Source organism: Giraffa tippelskirchi, chromosome 3, assembly GCF_054371585.1.
Source record: "Giraffa tippelskirchi isolate mGirTip1 chromosome 3, T2T-mGirTip1v1.2.pri, whole genome shotgun sequence".
Taxonomy (NCBI): Eukaryota; Metazoa; Chordata; class Mammalia; order Artiodactyla; family Giraffidae; genus Giraffa; species Giraffa tippelskirchi.
The window spans coordinates 33,382,597-33,403,200 of record NC_137277.1 but is presented as its reverse complement, the minus strand read 5'-3'; the positions used below and the strand labels follow the sequence as shown (position 1 = coordinate 33,403,200).

At 46.9% G+C, this 20,604-nt stretch overlaps 1 protein-coding gene across 1 annotated transcript in view; it reads left to right on the top strand.

The window, feature by feature from the left end:
• The window catches only part of ADPRM (ADP-ribose/CDP-alcohol diphosphatase, manganese dependent), a 136,370-nt gene that overhangs the window by 111,605 nt on the left and 4,161 nt on the right, over nt 1-20,604 (top strand). Inside the window, exons 7-9 of the transcript XR_014079120.1 lie at nt 4,906-4,951; nt 11,230-11,353; nt 12,887-14,946. The gene's annotated coding sequence lies outside the window, so the exon portion shown is untranslated. The remainder of the gene's footprint in view (nt 1-4,905; nt 4,952-11,229; nt 11,354-12,886; nt 14,947-20,604) is intronic.

The window sequence follows — 20,604 nt, the reverse complement described above, 5'->3', positions numbered from 1 at the left end:
CTGGTTGTCAGTTTGATTCTGACATGTATAACGACCCCTCGACTCCCTCCTCAGGTTCCATGATTTGTTAGAACGGGTCACAGAACTCACAGCAGTAGTTGACTTCCGTTTCCTGTTTACCGTGAAGGAGACAGTGTAGACAGAGCTGGATGCACTGGATACCCAGGGTGAGGTACAAGGATGTGTGTGTGGGGGGGGGGGGGCAGAGTTTCAATGCCCTCACCAGCACACCACCCCCCCAGCTCCTCCATGGGGTCACCAACCCTGAACCTCTCTGAGCCTCTTCAGTTTAAGGTTTTTCTGGGTGTTCCGTTTCATAGCGTTAAAACCACTGGCATTCCTGCCCTTGAATGAACAAAGTATAACAGCCCACAGGGGTGAATGTACATATTTTATCCCCATCTTTCACTTACATCTGGGCAGGAGGATCCCTGTCCTGGCCCCCATGCTTAAGAGTAGGGTTCAGCAAATCTTTTCTGTGAATATTTTAGGCTTCATGGGTCCTAATGTCCTTGTCACAACTACTCAAGCCTACTGTTTCAGTGTGAAAGCAGCCACAGACAATACATAAATGATGGGTGTAGTTGTGTCTCTATCAAACTTTATTTACAAACACGGGCAGTGGGCCGGTCTGGCCCCTAGATTGTAGTTGGCCACCAGACCCAGCGGTGCTAAATTTGCATACTCACAATTTCTTCAGTTATTTAAGCTAGTACACTCCTTTTTCTCCCTTAAGCCCATTTATGAGATGAGTTTCTGTCTTGTGAACTAGAAACAGAACATTGTTGTTCAATCGCTCAATCACGCCTGACTCTTTGTGACCCCATGGACTGCAGCACGCCAGGCTTCCCTGTCCCTCACTATCTCCTGGAGTTTGCTCAAACTCGTGTCCATTGAATCGACGATGCCATTCAGCCATCTCATCCTGTTGTCCTCTTCTCCTGCCGGTCAGAAACAGTCCTTACTGACAATGTAACAGTGAGGAGGAGGATAAGGAAGAGGGGCTGCTTTAAGTCCTTGCTTCTCAGACCTTCCTGCGATAAGAATCACCTGGAGAGGACACTGACCCTAATACTGTTAGGCTCACCTGCACCCATACTAGTTCAGCAGATCTGCAGGGGGACCCAGAATTTGCATTTTTAACAAACTCCCAGGCAGTGCTGATACTGGTCCCTAGACCACATGTAGAAAAAGCTGTCCTAGATCAGTGGCCCTCAGGTCTCAGAGAACCTCAGAGGATTCTGATTCGAGCATCAGAATCACTGGAGGGCTTGTAAAAACACAGGTTCTGCTCAGAGTTGGTGATTCAGTTGGTCTGGGGTGGGGCCAATAGTTTGCTTCCTAACAAGCCCCCAGGGGATGTTGCTGCTGGACCCGACTTTGAGGAATGATTTTGCAGGACCCTTGCATGGCCCTCTTCCAGCTTGCCCCTTCTCCAAAACAAAGATGTCTATGGGGTCAAGAACTCATCCTCTCTGCTCCTAGATCAAACTCTGGGCACTTGAGATCCCAGAATTTTTGTCCAGGCAACCTTGAGCCAGCTTCCAGAACCTCCATGGGGTCATTTCATGTGAAATGGAAAAGAGAATGAATGGAGGTGGAGGTATTGGTTAGGTTGGGGGTGGGGGGTGGTCCAAAAGATGCAGGAGGCCCTTGCAACTCAGAATGGAGCCAAGGTGGGGAAGAATGGGAGGGTGAGACCCACACCACCACCACCACCCCCTGCCCAAACCATCCTTCCACAAAGGAGCAGGTGGAATGGCTTCCCCCATTTGGGGCCACCCTGATTGGGAAAAGGGCTCATGAGCCATGGTCTCTGGAGTCAGACACACTTAAGTTTGATCCTTGACTCTGATACTTATTTACTTAGTGACCTCAGGCAAATTACTTAACCTCTCTGAGCCTTGTCTATAAATCTATACAATCCATAAATATGCCAAACATCGCTATTTTGGGCTTCCCAGGTGACTCTGGTAAAGAATCTGCCTGCCAATGCAGGAGATGCAAGAGACGCATGTTCAATCCCCTGGAGGAGGAAATGGCAACCCACTCCAGTATTCTTGCCCGGAAAATCCCATGGACAGAGGAGCCTGTCGGGCTACAGTCCATGGGGTCACAAAGAATCAGACCCAACTGAGCAACTAACACTTTCGCTTGACAAATGCAGTAAGGTTTTTGAAGCATTGAGCATAAGCCTTGGCACATGATAAATGTTGGACATTATTATTCTTGTTGGTATCAATGACTGCTTCATTCAGTCCTTGGGGGAAGCATGTTATTTGTGACTGTCCTTTCCGTGCATCATCAGAGCTCTGGTGTCATCAGTACCTTGTGAGCAGGGACGCAGCTCTTCTGTAGCTGCTTCCCACTCTCTGCACTCACAGCCTTGAGTCTCAGTCTTGAAGAACACAAGTAAAGGATATTAGAACCCAGAAGATAACACGCCTTTTTACAGATAGCTAATCAAAGCTAGTAATTTTATAGGAAAGGAGTGCTCATCATTTTTTTTGCTGCTGTAATTAAAAGGTTCAGGGAACTATCTATTTGTAGTTCAGACAATGACAATTATTGAAAGCGATGACCCATAATTATTTGACCCTTGCTCCTATTTTCCATCTGAGCCACCAAGGCTTTAATTATGTTTTTGTTGCTTTTGTGACTACCTACGACGCGGCGGTGACATACGAGTGCTTCGGCAGTCTGCGATGCCGGTGCTCAAGGCGTGTGGCCGTGTGTGAATGGGTGTGTTTCCTCATGTGTGTACCCCGGGTCTAACCTCCGGCAGTGGTACTAAGACTATGACTTGTTGTTTATTTGCACCAGGTTGTATCGTTGAAAATAGTGATGCGGGTAGAACTTTCTCCAATCACAGAGATGTCCTCTGTGTATGCATCTGTTACCTATCCATTAACCACCTGTCCACGAAGCAGGGCTTACCTGGTGACTCATTGGTAAAGAACTGCAGTGTGGGAGACCTGAATTCCATCCCTGAGTCAGGAAGATCCCCTGGAGGAGGGCATGGCAACCCACTCCAGTATTCTTGCCTGGAGAATCCCAAGGACAGAGGAGCCTGGTGGGCTGCAGACCATAGGGTCGCAAAGAAAGGGACATGGCTGAGCAACTAACACACAACCACCACCTGTGGTTATGAGCATGGAAAAGGTGGCTAATGTGACTAAACTAAATGTTAAATTCTGTTTAATTTTCATTAATTTACATTAAATAGCTGCCTAAACACAAGTGGCTGCTGCACTGGACAGTGTAGGTTAAGAAGGTCTTTGCTCATCTGATCACTACAATCCCTCTGAGAGAGCAAGGGGGAAATGCATCATTTTCTGGACGATGAAGCCGTTCACCAGATGGTCACCTGGGCAGGTGAAGCAGGTGGCCATCGCATCGTGTGATTTAAGATGTGTATTGCAAAGGGCCCTTTCTGCACTTCCTTAGAATGGCTCTGCCATTGGGCCATCACAGGGGATGTTATTTTCAGCAATTAAATGAAGACACTGGCAGGAATTTTTTATTTTACAAGGTACTGGTTTACCCTATACTCCCAAATAATTGAGCATTCCTTGGCTAAAAAGTGACATGATTAAAATAGAGATATTTTTTCCTTGCCTTTGGAAGGAAATATCAACATTTTGACTACTGCATAATTTGAGCTGAGGCAGATCATCAAAAAGAGCAAATATTTGTTGTCTTTTAATTTTTTTGGCCATGCCTCACAACATAAAGGCTTAGTTCTCAGACCAGGGATTGAGCCTGCGCTCCCTGCATTCGAAGCTCGGAGTCTTAACCACTGGACCACCAGGGAAGTCCCAGAAGGGAGCAAATATTTGAAATGTACATAAGCAGAGTTAAACTACTTCATATGTAAGAAGTTCTCATTAGTTACTCTGGACAGATCAAGCAAATCACATACTGGACACCGTGCCATCATTTGAGATGCCAGTCACACGAAAGCCCCTTTCTGTGGTGTACCTTACTTCTAGTTCTTTATGCCCCTAACCAGTGGGTGATTTTGACCTCCAGAGATCATCTGGAAATTTCAGGAGATATTCTGGTTGTCACAGCTTGGGGTCAAGCTGCTTCTGGCATCTAGCAGGTAGAATCCAGTGGTGCTACTGAGCATTCTACAATGCATGGGACAGTCCCCGGCAACAAAGAATTACCTGGCTCCACATGTCAGGATTGCTGAGGTTGGGGAACCCTGCTCTAAGCCCTTGGTATTCAAGGTATGGGCTGTGGATATCTGTATTTACAAAGGTCACAAATGTGAATGTCTCTCTTGCTTCATGTTTTAAAACTAACTTTGACTGAGGTACTAACCATGGCATCAGTGGCTCAGCATCCCCCTCTGGGTTGGGTTTGGAATCAAGCCTCACCTCCTGATCTTGGCTGCAGGGTCCAGGCTTGAAGTTGGGCTCCCGTGTTGCTGCCTGAATCATCTTTGAAGCTGACTGCATTTTCACCTTCCAGGAAAAGTCCCGGGATGTGTTTTCCCTGGGTCACTATCCTCCCCATGTTCTCCCTTCTTTGCTTTCTCGGTCATGTTCTGTCCTCCCCACTAGGTCTATTTACCACTGGTAAGTCAGAGAAGTATCAGGGTTAAATAGATTCCCCCATCGTTTTAAGGGGAACGGGGTAGATCTATAAGACTATGTAAAGCTCTTGTGAAAGGCAATAGGGGGAGAAATACTAACTACAGAAACCTTGAACCCATATGGTAAGTCACCTACATACGAACCTTCAAGTTGAAAACTCAAAGATGCAAACGTGCGTTCCATCAGCGTCAGGTGTAAGCGGCATTGCAGCTTGCCCTCTGTCTCCTATTGCCAACGACCCTTCAGTACTATATAGCCGATTGTGTGAGCTGGATACCTAGACTAGTTTTGTTGGACTTAGGAACAAAATCGGACTTCTGAACGTGCACTCGGAATGGAACTCTTAGGTATGTACGGGACTTACTGTACTCCCATCTCTTAAGGGTGGAGGAGTGTCCAGAAAAATCCCCCAGGTTATTTAAAAATCCAAGCAGGTTTTTTACCCTTTCCATCTTCTCCTTCAGTGTCTGAAATTGAGATTCAGACGGTGCCTGACATACAAAGCCAGACCCCGCCTGGGCTACTTCCACTCTGCTGTCTCATGCATCCAATCACGACCACTTACCAGGACACATGGCTTCTTTTCCTGACCACTCTCCAACCCATTCCTGCCTCAGAGTTTCAGGGAAATGAGGTGAGAGACCCAGGAGGTGGGACCCGGCTCTTGCTGGCTGTATTCTAGAACAAACCCCTTTAAATGACTTCTGAAGGGTCCCCCAGGCTGGTGGTTGGGAGAGCAGGAATGAAGCGGCAGTGAGGAAGTGAAATTATCACCTATTGCTTCACCTGTATAATTGGGTTAATAATGAAAACATAACTAGCAGGGGCCTCATCCACAAGGAGTCATTATGTGCTTTTTTTCCTGACCATTGTCACAAAATATGAAAAGTATGTCTCATAAGACGAGCATGCTCAGGACCGCTTAGCAACCTCCGCTGTAATTGTCTCCCAGTTTATAAGAACACGAAATTAATTATCGTATCTCATACCTAGAATAGTAAGTGTGTGGGAAAGTCACGGAGATGGATCCTCCTTGTCCTGAAATGGATCACTTACTGTCGGCTTCCCCTGAGAACATTTCAGGGTTTGTCTGCTGGGAGAGCCTTGAAACGGCCTTCATCAGAATGTATTGTCATTGTTTCATTGCTCAGTTGTGTCCGACTCTTCTCGACCCCATGGACTGTAGCCCACCAGGCTCCTCTGTCCATGAGATTTCCCAGGCAAGAATACTGGAGTGGGTTGCCATTTTCTTCTCCAGGGGATCTTCTTGACCCAGGGATCGAATCCGCGTCTCCTGCTTGGCAGGTGGATTCTTTACCACTGAGCCACAAGAGAAGCCCTTTAGAATGCATAATTTCATGATAAAATAGTACTGTGTCTCCACGGTGGATGGCATCTCTTTCTAACCATATGGCCGTTGTTGTACCGGAACAATTGCTGAACAAATCCAGGTTTTGTGTGCTCATTCATGACAAGAATTTCTGTCTCATAAAAATTCTTGGGAAAACTGAGGGGTGATAACATCAGTTCAGTTCAGTCGCTCAGTTGTGTCCGACTCTTTGCAACCCCATGAATCGCAGCACGCCAGGCCTCCCTGTCCATCACCAACTCCCGGAGTTTACCCAAACCCATGTCCATCGACTTGGTGATGCCACCCAACCATCTCATCGCGGCCGAGAGGATAACATCAGGTTTGGGAATAAAGAGATTTGAGTTCTCTTGCCACTTCTCCTGCCACTGGTTTATGGACTTTTACACAAAACTTTTCTCATTAAATCTCAGTTTCTTTCTCTGTGAGACCAGTAGGGCTGAAAGTCTGGGCTGCTGTGCCTCTTGCTTCTACCGATAGCTGGGAGTCAGCAGGCAAAAAGGGGTACAGTCATTGCAGTTATTAAAATGCTGATATATTTCTGCACTGACTGGCAAAGACCCACCCACCCCCTGCCCACACCCCTTGCCCAGGGCCTCTCTGGTGCTCTGGCTACAGATTCCCTCAACTGACCATCCCCCAGCCCCCACCGCCATCACTCATCAACTAAGGTTTAATGTCTGGTCCAGCAGGAGCCCTTAACACAGCATTATTGCTGTGCTCAGATGCTCAGTCATGTTTCTTTTCGACCCCGTGGACTGTAGCCCACCAGGTTCCTCTGTCCATGGGATTCTCCTGGCAAGGATCCTGGAGTGGGTTGCCATTTCCGCCTCCAGGGGATCTTCCTGACCCAGGAATCAAACCCGCATCTCTTACATTTCCTGCATTGGTAGGTGGATTCTTTACTAGTAATGACACCTGGGAAGCCCCTACATTGCATCATTGCTGCTACTGCTGCTGCTAAGTCCCTTCAGTCATGTCCGACTCTGTGCGACCCCATAGACGGCAGCCCACCAGGCTCTGCCGTCCCTGGGATTCTCCAGGCAAGAATACTGGAGTGGGTTGCCATTTCCTTCTCCAGTGCATGAAAGTGAAAAGTGAAAGTGAAGTCGCTCAGTCATGTCCGACTCTTCGAGACCCCATGGACTGCAGCCGACCAGCTCCTCTGTCCATGGGGTTTCCCAGGCCAGAGTACTGGAGTGGGGTGCCATTGCCTTCTCCATTGCATCATTATCAGGACCTTATTTTAGGACATCCGTAGCTCTGACTTGCCCAGGTTAAACAGTTTAAGTATTACTCCTGATGGTCACAATGTATTTAGGGAAGAGCATTGCCCACATTATGAATTAGTAGCTGTTTACATTTCTGACGAACAAAGACAAAAGGGATATTTTTTTTAGAGTTTTCCATCTGTGTCTTTGTTCTTAGCCAGCTAGGGTCAAGCACTGACCCTCGACTGTGTCTACTGATACACACAGTTGCACTTGGATTTCATAAACAGAAGAAAATCCCATCAATGACAGAGTCTTTGGATAATTCAGGCAAGGATTAGACTGAAGATGACCTTGACTTTGGAGATAATTAGATTTAATTATGCAAATACAATTTGAATACTAAGAGCGCATAAATAAAACTGTTTTCAAGCACCACCAAAGTTGCTCTTTACACGGTGGTCACTGAAGTGCTTCCAATTACATCAAGACAGTCCCTGTAAGCCATCCTTGAGTTATTCATACAAAGGGCAACAGTGAGATGGCATTTCTTTGCAAAGGTCCCATCAACGGCCCTGTTCACTTATTGTAAATTACTAAAGACTCAGGGTATGTTTCCTATATCATCCAGATGCGAACCTTAATATTTTCAATGCCCGTGACATATTTATTCATTCATTCAACTGTTATTAAGACTTCATGCCAGGCACCCAGGCTAATTGCTGGGAATAAAGGCATGAAAACATCTAAACTAAAGGAGCTTTCGGTCTAGTTGAGAAATAGACATAGTAATAAAAAAAAGTATAAGACGATAAATAAGTTGAGTGGGCTCTTTCCCTCCGGCCCCTTGGTGGTGCTTATCCAAGATAGCATCTCCATTCTTTCTGAAACGTCTACTTGGCAAGACTCTTGTGGTGTCCTGCTCATCTCTCAGGCTGCTCTTTTCAGTCTCTGTCCTGGGCTTATTTTTTCTTCACTCCCTGGATACTTAGAACAATTAGAAGTTTGAAACCCCCTGGGACCTCTCCCCAAAACCCCTTCCTCTTCTCATGCCCCACGATTTCCCTAGGCCATTTTTTTCACTCCCGTTGTTTTAATTATCACCTTTTGCCAGTCTCTTAAGAACAGCTCTCTTCCAGACCTATATATCCAACAGCCCACAGACCACTCCAGACTCCACTGTCCCAAACAGAATTCATCGCTCTCTGCACTGTGCCCACCCCAACCCATTGCTCTCCCCATGTTCTCCTTGTTTTATCCATGACATCACTGTCCACCCAGTTGGTCAAACCATAAACCTGACCATCGCCTGACGTTCTTCCCCCATTTAGACCTCCTGGACAGCAAATCGTTGTCTTGTTATTTGGACCTCCCCAATACCCCCTGTTTGTTAGCTTGTTCTACAGTTTGCTGGTTTGAGCTCCCCAATGTCTCTCGGGCATTCCCTCAGCCCCACAGCCACCACTCTTGACTCTGGTCCTCACTGCCTCTCACTTGGATGGAGTCCCCTCCTAGTGTCTCTGGCTCCATTGGAGCCCCCCTCCTGTCCTTTCTCCCAGGGGTGGTGCGGTCATCTGTGTAACGTGTGGGTCTGATCATGTCCGCAGTAGTTGCCATTGGAGGTGTGCTAAGCCTGGGAGCCAGTGCCGCCTCTTGTCTGAGACCCGTCCCACCTCCTGGAAAGCACGTTTTTATTACAAGGTCTTGAGCTTCACCCGTAGCTTAGTGAATTAGGGGCAAATACTCTGACCCAGGCTGACTCAACTGAGTTCTTTCTCCAAGCATTTTGATTTGGGACTCATAAACACCATTGTGTCTCTCTGTATGGCTAGAACTGTAACTTATGGGGCTTCCCAGGTGGCACAGAGGTAAAGAAACTGTCTGCCAATGCAGGAGGTGCAAGAGACGCAGGTTGGGTCAGGAAGATCCCTTGGAGAAGGAAATGGCAACCCATTCCAGTACTCTTGCCTGGAGAATCCCATGGACAGAGGAGCCTGGTGGGCTACAGTCCATGGGGTCACAAAGAGTCAAATACAACTGAATGACTAGGCACACGCACCCACAGAGCTTATAACCTGAGCACTGAAAGACTGGCTGTTGTCTACCCTAGTTTTGGAGAAGCAGAGAAAGAGGAAGTGCAAAGAGAGAAAGAGAAAATAATAGAGCAGACACACAGAGAAGTGGATGTGGCAGAGAGAGAGACTAACTCTCAGATTCCAGAAGAGTGCTCCAGATTCTGACTCCAGGTCCTTCCTGAGAAATATTCATGCTGTTAGATTCCATTCAATTTCTGGGAATTTCTAAGAAATGCCCCAGTTTCACTTGAGCCTCCCTGAGCTGATTTCCATTCCTTAAGACCAAGCGGTCTTCGCTCACATTGACATCATCATGTGAACCCCGCACCCCGCTCCCCTGGACCCTGGGACACAGGTGCAGGTTTCCCAGGTGGCCCAAAGGCCCTGGTAGATTCTCTAGGCTTCTTGGGGTCCCTCCTGCCTTTCCTCTCTGTACTCCAGTTGCCACAGAAAGTTTTTAGATCCCAGACATATCATCCTCTCTTCAGTCCCTGACCCTGTCATGCAGTTGTCTGGGGTCCCCTTAATGCCCACCCTGCCCTTCCTTCAGGTCTCAAGGTAAATGCCGGGTCCTCAGGAAGCCAGCTGACTTGAGCGCCCAGGCTGGGCCTCCCCCCTCTGGAGGGGAACCCCACTTGGCACTCCCCACTCTTCCCTCCCCTACCACACCTTAGCTTCCCCAGGGCAGGAATCATGTCTGGTTTATGCCAAGCCATATGCCCAGCCATCCGTGTTATGCCCGGCACACGGACAGCCCTCAGTACACATCTGTGGATGAACTGAGTGCCAGCGATGGGGAGCAGGAGAGCCAGGGAAGGATTTGTACGGAAGAGAGTGTCTGAGCTGAGCTTTGAAGGACGGACACAGGAAGCCCTCATTGAAGCCACTTCCAAGAATTTAGGGAAACAGATGGGGTCCTTGGTGAAAAGTCCGGGCTTTCAAGTCAGATGCTCCTCCAACTGTGGGACTTTGGGCAAAGTCTTACCTGGAAAGGCCAGTGTGAGGATATGAAACAGCAAGTATGGAGTTGCAGACAGTGCTTTATCATCCCATTTTATTTAGCTCAAAGCATCCCACAACGCTCTGGGGCCTTGCCCAAATTGTTTCGACTCTCCAAGCCTCATTTTCATGATCTGTGTTATCTCTTATCTTCTCTGCCACCTTAGATTGTCGTAGGGGTGACTTTTCTGGACTCTGAAACCCTAAATAAACTCGTCGTTATCTGGATTATTAAAATTAGCAATTATAACAGTCAGAATTTGGGGCTCACACCGAGGTGCCCCTTCTTTCAAGAGCCAGGCCATCATTCTTTCCCTTGGAGAATTAAGTTGTGAAATATGCAAAGTCACCAGAAAGATACAGCCTGGTTCCCACACCAGCAACATCTGAATGTAACTTGGTTGAATAGATTAACATATTAAAAGACAGTACGTCAATCACAGAATGCAGGGACAGAAGAAGTTATCACAGGTGCAAATGGGCTCAACTTGGCCAGGGCAGGGAGGAAAGGCAGCTCAGCCCCCAGGAACGATGCATTTCTGTTTCCAAAGATAAGGCCATCCCTGGAGTCAGCAGACGCACGGAAGATGCCAATCCTTGCCTCCCTACACCCGATGCCTCTTAAAGATCTCACCTACCCCGCAGCTTCAGATGCCAGAGGCCTTTGTAGCAGGTGCTTGCTCCCATCCCCACCCTGCTGACCAGGACAGAGAGCGAATGCCAGATTGATATTCCCCATAAATACCCACTGGACTGAATACAATCCAATACCAGATTAATACCAGTCTATCATTTTCTCTGTGTTCTGAACATTTTGTGGGGACGAGGCAGGCATGCAAGGAATTTTTCTCTTGTTTTTATAAAAGTTATTTTTTATTGGAGTATAGCCGCTTTATAATGTTGTGTTACTTTCTGTTTGTTGTTTAGTCACTAAATTGTGTTCAATTCTTTTGTGACCCCGTCGACTGTAGCCCACCAGGCTCCTCTGTCCATGGGATTTCCCAGGCAAGAGCACTGGAGTGGGTTGCCATTTCCTTCTCCAGAGGATCTTCCCTTACTGACCCATGGATGGAACCTGCATCTCCTGTTTGGCAGGTGGGTTCTTTACCACTGAGCCACCTGAGAAGCCTGTGTTACTTTCTATTGCACAGCAAAATAAATCAGCCATACATATACACGTATCCCCTGCCTTTTGGACTGCCTTCCCATTCAGATCACCACAGTGCCCTGTTTTGGACTGAGGGTGGGGAGACTGAATCAGTTGGCTGTGGGGGAACCAAGTTGGAAGGTTGGACAGTCCCTGGGAGAGAAGCCATCATCTTGGGATGGGCACGCTGCAGCCTTGCACAGAGGAGTAAGGCAACAAGTATCTGCCAGAAGAGAAGAATAAATAAGCTATGCGTGGAAAAGCAGGGCAAGGGAGAGTAAGGGAGGAGAGAGAAAGACCCATTGATTTTTCTGGTTCCTTAAGTCTCGCTCTGCTTCTAAACGGCATTCCTTTTTAATTTAAGCTTTGGTGAGTAGGGATATGCAATGAAACCATTCCTCACAAGGATGGAATCTTAGCTAACAGATCTATCTCAGTTTGCCTTGGTAAGATCTTCCTACTGCGAGTGAGATGATGTTCCACTGGGCTGTCTGGAGCAGACACGGTCAGGCGGGGATTTGATCCAGGGGTGGGGAGAGGGGCCTCTGAGATTTTGTGGCCCGCACCATAAAAGTTAGCACCTCTTTGCATGGCAATTTGGTTTCCATGTGCTGAACTAGTTTTCTACGGCTGCTGAAGCAAATGACCACATTAGAGGTGCAAAACAATATAATTTTATTACTTGTAGTTCTGAAGGTTGGAAATTCAAGTAGACGTGGGTCTCACTGGAGCTAAGATCAAAGGGTGGGCTGGGTTGTGTTCCTTCCAGCAGCCCTAGGAAGGAATCCATTTCCTTGTCCTTATCTATCTTCTGGAGGCTGCCCGCATTCCTTGTCTCCTGGCTTCTCTCTCCGTCTTCAAGGCCAGGAAGATAGCAGCTTTCTCATCTCTCTGTCCCCAACTCTCTCTTCTGCCTCCCTCTGCCATGTCTAAGGTCTCTGTGATTGCATCATGTCCACCTGGATAAGTCAGGCTAGTCTCCCCATCTCAAGGCCAACAGACGAGCAATCTTTATCCCTTTTGTAACCTTAAATCCTCTTTTCCAAGGAACTTAGAATTTCATAGGTTCTAGGGATTAGGGCATGGACATCTTTGGGAGGGGACATCATTCTGCCTAATAGATGCACCTTGACAAAATGAGGACAAAGGACAAAATGCTGCCACATATATAACATTTAAGAATACTCATTTCAGCTTAGGAAACTTTGGTGCCAGATGAGTAAACTTGTAAATTTCCCTTCTCTGATGGGCACAGAAAGATCTGATTCTGTGGTTTAGTGAAAAGAGTATGGACTTTCCACTCCTCCAGGCATGGGTTCCATCTTACTCGGTCTCTGTTTAATCTCTCTGTATTTCAGTTTCCTTCTCCATGAAATATATAGATAATAATAGTATTGTTTGAAGGATAATATGAAATCAAATATGTTATTTTTTAAACTTGATAAATGCTTTTTTTTCCCCCTCCTTTCCTTCGTTTTCAGATCTTGGTTGTCTGGAACCATGAAGTGACTACACGGAGTATGCTTCTAAGTGAGGGAGGGTCTACTATGTCTTGGCAGCAGAAGGGGCCTCATGCCAGGAATCAGACATGAGCATTATGCCGTGATGACTATCCATAATCTTTCCTTGCTTCTTCTCCCCCATATTTTAGGTTCTTTTGTCTCTCAGAGTGGGAACCACCCCAGGGTTCCTTTCTGTCTTTCATTCCTCGCTGCATAAAATGGTAAGTGTCAGGAGCCAAGTGCAGGAGGACAGAGACTGCCGAGGAGGAGCTGCCAGGACAGTGGTTTTCAGGGCCTGAGTGATGGGAGGAACTAGACAGTTGCCAATGGACTGCATCCTGGCCCTGACCTACAGAAAGCTCTGTCCCTGTCCCTTTGAGCAGCTTCTTGTTCCTCTAAAGGATTCGCTGTCTACAAGGGTGGGTGAGCACTGGGCATGGCTGTGACCACAGTTCTGGGCTTCTGATGGAAACGTTTGATGTTTGATGTTCGAAAGAGCTTGGGAGCCTTTCGTTCACCGCCCTAGTGATTCAGGATGGAATTAAGTGAAGAATGGCTAAGCTTGTTCGTACCAGGAAGCCTGGCTGGGTTTAAATGATGCCCCTGTGGAGATGCAGCCAGTTCAGATACCAGAGACTTTTGCAAAATGTTCTAAAATGTGAGTCCCATTTTCGCTGAAAAAGCAGTCTGCTAATTAGGATGTACAGTTCATTTCTAACTTTCTTTTTCTTTCAGTTTCAGACGTGGCACCTATGTAAGGTCATTGGCAGCTCAGAAAACAGCTTCACATATGTTAGCACTTTTTTTTTTTTAAGACTCTTGTGTTTCCACTGGAATAGAAATCTACTCTTCCTGTCCAGAGACAGGCCAGTGTAGAAATCCCAGCTCTCTTGAAACCAGTGATGTTACCTAACCTGGGTTTTAGTTTTCTCAGCTGTAAAAAAGCATGCTAATAGTTACTTCTTAGGGTTGTTGCCTTGATTGAAAGCTCTTAGGTGGCACTGCTAATGCAGGAAACATAAGAGATGCAGGTTCCAGCCCTGGGTTGGGAAGATTCCCTGGAGGCGGGCATGGCAACCCTCTCCAGTATTCATGCCTGGAGAATCCCATGAACAGAGGGGCCTGGCGAGCTACAGTCCATGGGGTTGCAAAGAGTCGGACGTGACTGAAGCAACTTAGCATGCAGAGTATAGATCTAGGCCCTTATTAAGCATTTGGGAGTTAATATTCACCTATTCCTTTTTGGGTTCTGAGTACCCAACACTTGTATGTCTCTTAATTAAAACTAGTTCTGCCTTTCAAAGAGCTAATACTTGAGTATAGAATGCAGTACTTGTCTGCAGAACCTTCTATACCTTCCCCTCAGCCATCCTTCCTGGGGTACAGTAAGTTGACTTTTGTTTTTCTGAATTTGGGAATGAAGGGAATCTGATGGAGAAGGCACAGCTTCCAGGTGGGCAGGCCCTGCCGTCACCAGATAGATAGCATTACCGTAAATAAAGAATGTGTCCATCAAAGTCAGGACTGGTCAATGCTGAAGGCAAAAAGGCATGGGAGGAAAATGTCAGCAGTGTCCATTCTGGAAAACTCCAGGGAAGAGGGAGCCTTAAGCAATGATGGGAAGGACTCAGTAGGGGCGGAGAGTGGAGCCCCACACTCAAAATGTCTCTGGTCCCATTGGAAAGACCATCCCTCTTGGAGATGCCAGGCTGCCTCAGCTGGACCCAGTAACATAGGATTATTAAATACCCCTTGTTCTGTTCCAGGCACACCAGAAAACTCGCAGATTGCAATTTGGCTTCTCTTGGAGTCAGCCTTTGGGGCAAGAAAGGGCTAATCCTACAGAATTCGAGTTTTTTTAGGTCTTTGCATCGGTAATCTCTCACTGTGAATGAAGAAAGAGACATTTGAGTTTTGTATTAATACATCAGTGCTCCATGCTTTCTTAAAATGTCTCTACCGAGAGATGGATCCCTCTTCAGATTCTGTAGTGTCCAAGAGTCAGACATCAGATGGAGGATCATGAGAAATTCCTCAAGGTCAGTAATACCAGTTTATGAGACATCTTGGTAAACAGTCTGCTGGCCTTTCCTCTTAGTGACTACCTTCTGGCCTTTCAGAAGAGAGAGGCTTTCAAATGTTCACGTTAACAGTCCTCTCCATGTTACTCAGCAATAGCCACAGAGGCAGTGTTGCCTGGTGGAAAGACTCTGGGATTTGGAATCAAACAGGTTTGGGTTTAATAACATCTCTGATGCTTATATGAACTTGGGCATATAATTGAGCATTTCTGAGCAACAGCTTATCCATTTATAAAATGGGATGCTTTCAAGGGCTGTCGCAAGGATGAAAGTAACTATGATTATGGTGTGCCCTGAGAGGGCCCATCACATGGGAAACATGATAAAGTTTGTATCTTTTGTTCTATAATACACTGAGAATCTATTATGTGCAAAATCCCTATACTCTTCTTTCATCACTTTAGCCTGTTTTATATTTGAAAATCACAAGTAGGGGATGGTTTGCATCTTTTCCCATGGTCTTAACAGCCTTGAGCTTCCACAAGGCTCTTGGAGATGAGCGTAGATGCACAGTGGCTTTGCCTGTGGCCTCAATTTGAGTCCCCAAAGTTTCAAGAAGTGGCTTCTAGCAAATTCGTTCTTACAGGTCTGCACGTGTATGTGGATACCCACTTTTTGATCTTCTTTGGAGCAGAAATTCCAGCCTCCTGGAGCTATTCAATCAGAACTTTGGCAACTGGTTCATTGAATGAGTGAGATTCAAGCAGAAAACAGTGTCACTCTTTCTCACCTCTGCTCATTGTTACCTGCTCTCTCCCCCTAGAGAACATTTTGGGTCAACGCAATAGCTGTTTTGGTCGCTCTTAGACAACAATAAGAAAAAAACAAAGTTATTCAGTTACTTTTGGGTCATAGAAAACCTAATCCCGGCTGATAAATGAACTCCAGACTCTCTGTCACTTTGGTCTATTCCAGGCTATTCTATTCCAGGGTGAGGGAGGGAACTGGAGTGTTGCTCCCTTCATTCCCATTCACCTCCCCTGAACCTCCAGCAGGGATTTTGGGAGCCTTCTCTGAAGGCGGGGAGGAGAGGAAGGACAGAATAGAGCTCTCAGGGCAGTTGTGACCGAGGGTGTTGGGTGGGACAAAGGACATTTTCCATGTGACATTCTTGTGAATTTCTGGGCAGCCATCTGACTGCAGACCCCGAAGTTGGTGCGAATGGCACCCCGTCAACTCCTTCCCTGAGATCCCTTCACCCCTGCCAGAAAGTCCTTCCCTTCCTCTTAAAAAAAAGTTACCTCGAGTGTGCTTGCTCAGTCATTAAGTCACAACAAACCCAGGAGGCAGGTGCTGCTATTCACGGCCTCCTTTTCGCCGATGAGGGAATCAACACAGAAAGAAGTTAAGTAACTTGGCCAAGGACGTCCAGCTTGAAACCTTGACTCCAGAATTGACACCCCCAACCCTCCCTGGCCTTCTGCCTACTTCACAACTTCATGAGGCTTCCCATTACCCCTTGCCTGACCAGGAGCTCTCCAGGGTGCTGGAGAGAGGCCCAGAGCGGCCCAGACAGGCGTGGCCACGGTCATAACAAGGTCCCTTCCCCCTGTGAGAGTGAAGGCAAACCACAGGCATCTAAGGGAATGGCTGCCACTTCTGACTGTCACAGCCAGCTCTCCGGCTGCATCTCTATTTAGCACGTGGGAGCTGGCTGTTTACGTGCCCACCTCTCCTTCAAGACTGGAAATGTGTAGGGACCATATCTTAGTCACTTTTCTAGCTTCTTCATGCTGTCCCAGTTATACAGCACAGAACTGGCATATATGAAATGTCTAGCACATGTTTGTTGGATTGTTAAAGGGGGAATGGATTTTTATCCTGTTACTGAGGTATAATTGATGTACGATGTTATATAAGTTTCAGGTGTATAGCATTGCAATTCACAATTTTAAAGGTTATACTCCATTTACAATCATTATAAAATACTGGCTATATTCCCTGAATTGTACAATATATCCTTGTACAGTAGCTCATTTGTTTATACATTGTAGTTTGTACCTCTTAACCCCCTTCCCCTATCCTGCCCCTCCCCAACTCCCTCTCCTCAGTGACCACTAGCTGGATTCCTAATTGTCTTAAAAAATTTCGTGTTCCCACAGCTCAGTTAATTTCAGAGAGACTGAGGTATATTTCTACAGCATCATGGCAATAATAATGAGGCTATTAATAGCAGCAGTTACTATGTGATAAGCGTTATGTGCCAGGCACTGGGCCAGGTATTTTATATTAACTCTTGTATATAGCATATATGTAAACTTTAAGCAGACTTCCCAAGGGTGAGACCTACCTGGGTGGGCGAGTCAGTCCCAGGAGTGGAGCAGATGGCTTCTCGGGTGTGACCACTAGGTGGCGGTGTGACACCACTGTCCCTGTGCCTCACGGTTGGGTAGTGAGCCGCTTGGACCAGATCTAAAGGGCTGGCAGGATGACCCGGGGAGGGGGGGCCTCCTGGTGACCAAGACGGCCAAGATGGGGCCCCTACATCATGCCCTGTCTCTGAGGTCGAGGGCTTTCCAGTTTATCGCCATGAGTGGGCCTTGTGAGACGACCCTCCCAAAGCCAGGGCACATTTTCTCCTTGCTGATCTGAAAATTACTCACTTCCTATTAATTCACTTTAACACGGAATCATTGAGTCTCAGCTCTCGCCAGCCACCTTCTTTGTCTTCACACCCTCTATTTTAGATGAAGTTGGAGGTCAGGGGCCAGGAAGGCCATTAGGCCTGGTTCTCACTTTCACGAGAGTCATGTTTAGGGATTTACTGTTACATCCAGATAAGGTTCTATGTAGGAACACTGGATTCCTCCCAGTGTTCAAACTGTTTACTTCTTCCAAGAAGATTACTTAAATTATACCACTATTTCTGGTATAATTTACCTCTTGGGCCAATGGGATGCCAGTGAGAATGACACACACAGAACTTGAAATGGACTTGCACTCTGAGACCCTTCTTTTAGCATATCTTCATCTTCTAATGTATCAGCATCCTCAAAAATTCAGTGCTCGGAGCACTTCTCTGGATTTTTGAAGCACCTCAACTGAAATGCTTGAAGTTCCACCCACATGACTAACTGATCACATGTTCTCTCATCTCATGGTTTCTGTGCTAATTCCCAGTCCTGGGACTCCTCTCCCTGCCCCTTCAGTCGACTAACTCCTGCCTGTTCTTCAGATCTCAGTTTGGACGTCATCTCCTCTGTAAAACAAGCCTTGTTAGGTGCTCTTAAAATGCCTAGAGGAACCCTCATAGTGCTTCATGCACTGTGCTGTAATCCCTGTGTTCTTCACGAGCCCCTTAGAAGACCGAGTGTTCCCAACTTGGGATCTACCGACATTTGGGCTATTCATAAAGCCCTCAGATTTTTGAATTATTAACCAACTGCCGCAATAATCAGGAGCAACCAGCCACAACATCTCAGTGGCCTCCCACAGAAACGGCTGTTTCTGATGTGTCTGGAGTCAACCGGGGTTCTTTGAGGGATTCTGCTTATCTGGAGTTATTGTTGTTTTTTAGTTCCTCAGTCATGTCCGACTCTTTGCGACCTTATGGACTGTAGCCCTCCAGTCTCCCCTGTCCATGGAATTTCCCAGGCAAAAATACTGGAGTGGGTTGCCATTTCCTTCTTGAGAGGGTCCTCCCGACCCAGCAATCGAACCCGCTTCTCTTGCATTGCAGGCGGATTCTTTACCGCTGAGCTGTCGGAGAAGCCTGCTTATCTCAAATGGGCTTGTTTAAATCTCTGGGGGGGTACCTGGCTAATGACTGATAGAGACTGGCCTTTGCTGGGGCATGTGGGTTCCAGTCACGTGTTTCTCATCTCCCTTCTGGGCCAGAGAGCTGGTCCAGGCTTGCCCTTCTCAAAGTGGTGGTGGAAATGCAAGAGAACGTGTCTCAGAGTGCAAGTCCATTTCAAGTTCTGTGTGTGTCATTCTCACTGGCATCCCATTGGCCCAAGCAAGGTCCAGGGACGAGCTCAAAGCCAAGTGGTGGGGCAGGTCACCCCCACCCCCCCATCCCACCCACAGTGGAAGGTCCTTCCAAGCTACATGGCCAATGGCGTAATACAGGGGAAAAAAAGGTGAGGAATCAGGGCCAGTGCACTTACCTACCAAGGACTGTGTGCCAAAATATGCATACTTTCCAGAAATCTCAGATCAGTCTAGGATCTCAGACTAGTTTTTCACTGTAGCCCATATATAACAAGCAGATGTTTGTTGAATGAATGAATGAGTGTCTTCTGTACAGTCTCTGTGCTAGATTCTGGGCAGACAGAATTAAACCAAGGAGGTTTCTACCCTCAAGGTACTGCCACTGTCCGCGGTTTCTGAGAGCTGCTGCTCAGAGGCTGGGGTCAGGAGGTAGGAGGACAGCCTTCAGCCTCATTGAGAATCCAGTTTGCATCATGATGAACTCTTGGGGTTGAAAGTCAAGGAATGATCAGCTTTACAGGGGATACAATATGTGGATATGCTTGACTTCCCAGGTTTCCTGACTGGATGATCATGTAGAGACCATAAACTTTGCAAATAAACATACATGTGGACTTATAAAATGCAAGCGGAGACCTCCTATTTATTGGTGTCACACAATGAATAATGCATTTTCTTAGCAACTAGCTCCAGAATCGCTTTCAGAAAAGGAAATTGCCTCTGTCCAATGGAAATATCTTGATAAGCTGCTCAGGGCAGAAGGCAAGACCCCAAGGGCATGGATCAATTTGTTTCCACCTCACTAGGAAGGAGAGAGCAAGGGGGCATGAGGATGGCGTAAGGGGAGGAGATAAGACCTGGGGTGGCAAACCACAGCCAAGACCTGAGTCAGAGAAAAGAGCAAGAAATCCCTGAGAGAAACCAGTAAAACATTAAAAAAAAAAATCCCTGGGCCTTTGCAGAAAATGTCTAGTAAGTGGTTTTCGGTAGATTGCCAAGAGGTGTTCTGTGCTTGTGACCCTGAAGTTTACAGCATGCTCCAGTGCATTTTGTTTGTTCGGGTTTCATTGTTTGTCTTTATTACGCTTTTGTGAGAACTGAAAAAAGGACAGAACTACTCACTAGGATCAGTGTGGTCCCAAACACAGACAGGTTTGGAAGCAGAGCCAGGGAGGCAGAGGGGCCCAGGCTTACCTTAGGACCTGGGGAAGGATTTGGACACCCAGAGATCGTGGAACCCAGGGCTGGTCCAGGCTCAGTGAGCTGGCACGTCTGGGGGTCTATGTCTAATATCTGCCAATGACACTCTCTGGGCTTCCCTGGTTGCTCAGTGGTAAAGCAGCCACCTGCTGATGCAGGAGATGTGGGTTCAATCCCTGGGTCAGGAAGATCCTGGAGAAGGAAATGGCAAGGAAAGGGCCCTCTGACGTTTCAGAGTCTGGAATATGGACAGGGACCAGGAGAGTAGAAAGAAAACCTAGAGAAGAGCATCCAGTAGACTTGCGTAGAAAATCCCATGGACAGAGGAGCCTGGCAGGTTACAGTCCATGGTAGCCCAAAAGAGTTGGACATGACTTTGCAACTAAATAACAGGTAACTCTCTCTACTTGTGTAACTTTAGGCTGGTTTCTTAAATTCTTTCTGCCTCTTGTTTTTTTCATCTCTCAGCTGGGATATACTATT